The following is a 7,267-nucleotide window of genomic DNA, read 5'->3' as shown; positions in this document are numbered from 1 at the left end:
CACGTTATCATACCGCGTATCATGATCCGTCTGCAGCTGTTGTCCAGACGCCACGGATGCTTCTGGAAAAAGCTGTGAGATTTTAAAGCTTATTGCCCAAGAGTTCACATTGGGTGAGGTGGGGAACAGACAGGCTTTGTGCAGTTCAAACAATGAGGGCCTCCAGTGTTTAATTAAAACGAGGGCAGAATTCAGCTCCAGAGAATCTGAAGCCGTGAAATATATGGGCCGGCTAAGACACAGGTTGAGACGGTCCCTTTCTCACCTGCTGCTATCAGGCTATCGGCTATCACAAGTTTTATCGAGCAGGTCTGTCAGATTCCGGTACTTTTCAAACGTGATTCCGCACCAGCAGATTCATTGAAGATTCAGTGAAAGTCAATGATCGGCTGAATAATCCATACACCTTGTTCTGAAGGATTTAATTGGCTGTTGATTTTGAAAGTACAGAACGTGTGTCTGCAGACCCTGCCAGGCCTTCCTGGACTTGAGTTTGACACCCCCTGTTAAAGAGTGTGCAGAGTCTTTGTTTCCTCTTCGTGGTGATTTCCCTGTTTTTGTTGGCGCTGGTGACTCTCACACTGTCCCTGTGGGGCACATCCCCCAAGATGGCGGCACTAAAAGGAGCTGCCACCTTTAAAACTTTACTGCTTTTTACTTTCAGCGCAGGTCCTCCTTCGCTCTTCTCTGTCTCATAACTCTTGAGTTCAGTTAAGTTCAGGTGCTGCCAACTTAACGCTGTAGGTCCCCACTGTTTCCACATAGTTTTAGGGTGAGCTGATGTCTTGTTTTTTTCTTTTCCAGCACAGCCCCAGGTCTTAGCTCGTTTCCGTACGTCCCGACCCATTCTGGGATAATCCTGCTTCATATTCAGTATTTCAGCCGAACCGTATTTCAGCGGGTTTCTCTGATGGTGCTCGCCATCTGGGCTTGTAACCGAAAGGTTATAGGTTCGATTCCTTTATAGGACACTGCCGTTGTACCCTTGAGCAAGGTACTTAACCTGCATTGCTTCAGTGTATATCCAGCTGTGTAAATGGATACAATGTAAAATGCTATTTAAATATAAGTTGCTCTGGATAAGAGTGTCTGCTAAATGCCTGTAATGTTCTCAGTGCACTATTGTACACATGCAATCCTCTCGGGAACCTGGTTACCCTCTTCACCCTTTCCCCTGAGCTGTGTAATTACCGGCAAAAAGCCCCCCTCTCCTATCAGAATCCAGCCATTTGCATGTTTTTTGCCGAGTCCTTTGTAGTCCTTTTTAGGATCTTTGTGCCCATTTGTACAATGTCATCGCCTTCCTGTTCTCACGCCTAGTTTCCTGGCTGGTCGTAGGCATGAGGGATTGGAGAATGGCGAACAGGAAGTCAATCCGATGAGCTGCAGCCACTGCCAGCAGTCAGGTGTGAAAGACCTAGTATGTGAACTGTGTCTGAAGGAGAACGATGTTAACTACAGACCATCTCTTTAGAAGCTTTCAGCTCAATTCCAGTTCTGTTTGAAATGGTCAAAGCAGTTCTGTGGACAAATGGGGTTTGCAAAGGCACATCATTTAGGACAAAAGGGAAACAGAATGTTAAGGTTGACACGTTCACAGAGAATTCAACTGAGCTGAAAACATACCTTTCCTGGCATCTTTAATGATAATTTGGTTTTTATTAAATTACACCCATAGATGCCAGTGTTTCACAATATTTTATTTTTTTCTTCGAATAAGACGCTTGTCTTGTCCATAACATGATTTGGCAATTTAACAGGGAGTCCTCCTTTAATAATAGTTAGAGGTTTTTATGTTTTTATTTCTTATTTCCTTATGCTAATATATAGACCTTAGAAAGAACACACTCAAGAAACCAATTGTTGATTGAGCATTAATTATTTAGATCAGAGTTAATGTATATGATTCAGGGGTTTTTTTCATCCAGTGACTCCCACCCCAGGCTCAAAGGCACCCAGAAGACCCCCATCTTAAGTTACAAAGGGTTGTATTTTTTTAAAAAGGTTTTATATTTTGAAATACAGTTACTGCATATAAATAACCAGGGACCCCCAGTACCTTCAAAGACCCCCAGGGGTCTACCCTCGGTTGAAACCCCAGAATATGGTAAATGGACTGCATTTATATAGCGCTTTTATCCAAAGCGCTTTACAATTGATGCCTCTCATTCGAAAGAGCAGTTAGGGGTTAGGGGTTAGGGGTTAGGTGTCTTGCTCAAGGACACTTCGACATGCCCAGGGCGGGGTTTGAACCGGCAACCCTCCGACTGCCAGACAATCGGTCATACCTCCTGAGCTATGTCGCCCCAGAATATAGGTAACACTGCACATTATAGAATTCTAAAGAATACTGACCTAAAGGTTTTTTTTTTTTTGTATTGGTATAGTTTATCATACATAGGCCTAGTGTATTACATTTACAGTCAGGCCAATTTTAATCAAGTGTGAGATGTTAACTGTTGAGGAGTGCCATGTACAGTGACACACTGCTTGTTAAGTAAAGTAAATTAGGATACATGTATTGCGCATTTGGGATTCATGTATTCATTCATATTTAAATTTATGCTATACTTTACTAATGAAAAATGCTCAGTGTTAAATCAACTCAGAGTTGATATATGAGCCCAATAGCGACCACATGTAGCTTGCTCTATTATGAGTTAAAACTACTAATCAGCATTGATTTTTAACCTGGACATTTATGCGGTATAGTATAGTCTACTGTTACAGTATGTAGGGTACTGTTTATATGCGGGTGCGTATCTATTTGGACAACCATTGGCATGTTTGGGATATGAATGAGATGTGTGTAAGTGTATGTAAAATGTGGATTATAGATGTGCGTTGTGAATTGTAGACTGTATGCTATAATACAGGTTAAACTGGATGCATAATACGTTTGTAGTGAATGTAGGACATACCGATGATGTATGGGAAGCAAGTCAATTATATGTACCGGGTAATACCATGTGGAAGATCTATGGCGTTTCACGTGGCAAGTTGTGATATAATTCTTATTCTCAATTTTATATATTACTCATTGATCTTAACGTTTTCCCCTTTCCCTTTTTTGTACCATAATATGTAGCCTAATATTCAATAAAAAATAATGTTCCAAGAATTATATTATTCATAAATCCATAACTGCTTAAATGTTACAGCGATGCGACGTTGTAGGTTCGTATTAGGCTACATATCTTGGAAGTAATCGATTGAGGTGAGAGGTAGACAGGGGGTTAAACCGGGAAAAATGAGAATGGCCGAAAGCGTTGCCCATGAGAAACGCTGCATAAATTTCCTACGACAGAACTGAAATTATTTTGTATCGATGTTAAACAGGTCCGGGAAAAAAATGTTCTGAAAGGGGGGGAAGAGCGAACGTTGCGAACGCAGTCGCTTCTACCAAAAGTTGCGAACGCGGGAGACATGCAGATGAGCGCGTTCCGCTCGGGGAGCACGGCGGAGGCTGGAGAGGGGCTGGGTTTAAACATTATTGTACAGCGGGGAGTTCAGTCTGCGCGGGGACTGGGTTCCGTTTGCGTTCTTTCAGTCTAGCGTAGAAAGCTCTGAATGAGACGAGCGCGTGCGGATGTCGGGCACGAGGCAGCAACTCAAACTGAGTACGGCGAGACGGAATAAGGGCACACTACATTGGTTGAGAATGTCCTGTATCATGAAATGATATTCCGTATTACAGTAATTACTTCGTAAATGTCAGATGTAGATGGATGCATTACACTGTACTAATAGTACCCAAATTGAAGCAGACCAAATATCTTTTCCTAGTTGCCTGCTGAATGGACATTCAGGGGAACAATGTTGAACAGTGCCAGTGGTCAAAGCCGTCATCTGATTTAGAATAGGATATTAGTATAAATTTAGATGGATTTAAACTAGAACGCGGTCCGGAGGAAGAAAGCGTTCTCCTGAAATCTTACTGAAATGATGAAACGCTGCTGATTTTCCTGAAAGGTGAGTAGAAAGACGCACAGCGCAAATGTGAAATTGGTCAATTACGCGCGGTCTGTGTTATGTACGGTAAGTACATGATTTTTGCTAAGCTAACTAAATTCGGATTTTACAGAATTGTAGCCACACATCGGGAAGTTGCGAACAGCGTCCATACAGGCTACAGATAGATTTTAGACATTTCGACGCTCTTATCCAGTCTAGACCTGCATGCAATCCATTTATACCACTTGTAATTTTGAAACAAGACAGGTCAAGTGGGCTACGTTGCGAAGCGGTATACGACAATGCTCACTTGGGAATCGAACATGCAAACTCTGAGTTATACGGTCAGTTCCTTAGCAATTGACTGTCGGACCATTATGTTATACGGCACTTCGACTTTGAAAGAAGTACAGCACTACTAACGCACAATGAACAAATCAAATCCACTCTACTATCCTGTACTGTATTACCACATTGCTCTTTTCTGACAACTATTAGTATATGCTCTATTAAGATAATTGCTGTTTCATTGCAAGTGCGTGCCTGAGTGCGCACATTGTGACGCTAAACCACTTGACGTGACGCTAGATTGACAACAAAAGTATGTTTAATTATGTTAGGATAATTCAGATTCCATTCTAAATATTAAAGCACCATTCCTGCAAATGTGTTTCAGGCACATTGTCAAAGCTGACTGCTGGCACTATATGCAGTCGTTTAGGGCCACAACCATCCCTGGGCCACAATTCAATAATAAAAAAAGTGATTTAGTGATTTATGTTGTAAATGAGACCAGTTAATTACAGTTACATGGTAACAACAATGTGCTTCGAACCTGCCTGTTTTTTCCTCTAATCCCGGTCATACCTGTTTATTTATTTATTTAAATGAGTAATATTTCTGCAATTAACATCAAGAAGTTGAGTATGTAAGCGCAACCTAGCCTGCATTTTGCTCAAAATAGGGCATCTGTCAATCAAAACCATAAGGAGGAGATAATGTTGTGAATAAAGATAGAGAATGTCAGTAACATGCGCATTATGTCATGGCTTTGGGGTTTTTTTTTTTTTTAAAAACATGTTTTTGCGCACATCCCCAGGATTCCACGAATATGCTTCACCTATGTTTTGTGGTATGGGAGGGGAATACTGTATGGGATGGAAATATCGTATGGGATGGAAATATCATATGGGAGGGAAATATCATATGGGAGGAAAATATCATATGGGAGGAAAATATCATATGGGAGGGAAATATCATATGGGAGGAAAATATCATATGGGAGGGAAATATCATATGGGAGGAAAATATCATATGGGAGGGAAATATCATAATGGGAGAGAAATAGCGTATGATAAGGAAATTCTGTATGGGAGGGAGGGAAGCATCATATGGGAGGAAAATATGGTATAGGAGAGAAATATTGTATGGGAAGCAAATATTGTATGGGAGGGAAATATCATATGGGAGGGAAACATTGTATGGGAGGGAAATATGGTATGGGAATATTGTATTGGGGGAAATATGGCATGGGATGGAAATATCAGTCTACCTAAATTGCCAACCCTCTAGACATATAGATTCCTTCTGTATTCGGGCTTGTGCTCAGTGGGCTCCTATTTCAGTAGCTCACGCTTGTTTCAGTTGCAGATTCTAGAGCTCAGAAGAGCGCTGCAGTGTTCTGAAACCTTTTCCCCCATAATCCTCTGCTTTAGCAGAAGCGTGACAAGGGGCCTCCAAACGTTAAGGCACTCTTGCTGTGGGCTTGACCTGATCGTGACCACAGATACGGGACGCTGTCATAAAACGTTGGAAATCGTCGACCGTTCGCATGGAAAATATCTGGTCATCTGACCTGAAGGGAGGATGACTTATATAGAGCTTCAGTCAGATGATTTTTCAGACACAAGCAGGGCCGTTTCCCTCAACCAGGAAATTAAACCAGAGCCTTAACCCCAGGAGGAGATACACACACACACACACATATATATATATATATATATAAAAACAGCGAGCAGTGAGGGAAAGGAGCACCGCAGGCCTCTGGTGGTAATTATAAACACAACAGCCTGTAATGAGGGCCATACATAACTCTCCACTTTCTGCGGTGTGTTACAGTGAAAGGCGTCCCTTTTGCTTTCTGCGGTGTGTTACAGTAAAAGGCGTCCCTTTTGGCCAGTTTCTGACACGAGCACTCGGTCTCGCATTCTTCTGTTAGCTGAAGCATAACAAGGTTTATTCTGCCTTTGTGGGTTGGGTTCGTTTTTTTCCTTTTTTGGTTCCACAAGCCCTTTTTGACACTTGCACACATGCATGTACACACACACACACGGACACACACGCATGCACGCACTCATGGACGCACGCACGCACACACACGGACACATGGATGCATGCATGCACACACATGGACACACGCATGCACACACTCATGGACGCACGCACGCACACACACGGACACATGGATGCACACACTCATGGACGCACGGATGCATGCACGCACGCACAGACAGACGCACGCACACACGGTTGGACTCACACACGCATGGATGGACACACACGGGTGCACACATGCACGCAGGTACTTAACACCGAACGTGGCGTTTTAGTAAGGCGAATGGAAACGTTGCGCTGACGGGTCCCCGTCGCTCCCCCCGAGGTCCCGAGCGTTCGCGCTCGCGCCGGGTGGGCAGCTGACCGGTACCGAAACGAAAAACAAAGCAGCGGCGATTAAACTCTAATCCCCCGGTGAGCCCGCCTTTCACTTTCATTCATTTCTGATGGCCTTGTCTTTGAGGGCGGCGGCGGAGTAAAGATGTGCCTTCTCCTCTCCTTTCTTTATAAAAAAAGAGAGATGCAATTAACGGACTCCTGTTCATTTAGGCTCTTCAAGTTACGTTGGTTTTTATTGGCGCTATTAGTTATTAGTAGACTCCTCTTGAAATTGAAATGCGTGGTTCTGCATTTCCGTGAGAAGAAACGCGTGGCATATTAGGAATGTTAATGAGTTCTTTTGGTATTGTTCTGCAGTAGTGTGAGTTTTGGGCAACGGGCAGGCAGAGAGGCTCAGTTCCTCACGCGTCATTGTTAAAGGCCACCGGAGGCCACCCCGAGGAAATTAATCAGCCGGCTCCAGGAAACGTCGATAAGCGCTTCCTGTTTGGGGGGGTCCCTACATCACCGACGCTTCGATCAATAGGGTTAAAAACGCAGAAGCTGAGAGGAATGTCCTCGTTAGGGGGCCAACGCAGTAAGCTCCACACATCACATTTATTTTGCTGTTGCCATTCAGTCGCATGCAGAGCAAACCAAT

The 7,267-nt window shown here is 43.3% G+C and overlaps 1 protein-coding gene across 1 annotated transcript in view; it reads left to right on the top strand.

Annotated features, from left to right (window-relative positions):
* The first annotated feature begins 3,380 nt into the window (after nt 1-3,380).
* LOC135237378 (plexin-A2-like) overlaps nt 3,381-7,267 on the top strand; it is a 79,979-nt gene continuing 76,092 nt past the window's right edge. The window contains 1 exon segment of the mRNA XM_064304493.1: nt 3,381-3,972. The gene's annotated coding sequence lies outside the window, so the exon portion shown is untranslated.

Source organism: Anguilla rostrata, chromosome 13 (assembly GCF_018555375.3).
Source record: "Anguilla rostrata isolate EN2019 chromosome 13, ASM1855537v3, whole genome shotgun sequence".
Taxonomy (NCBI): Eukaryota; Metazoa; Chordata; class Actinopteri; order Anguilliformes; family Anguillidae; genus Anguilla; species Anguilla rostrata.
Note: the sequence above shows the minus strand (reverse complement) of the source record. Positions and strands in the feature narration are given on the sequence as shown.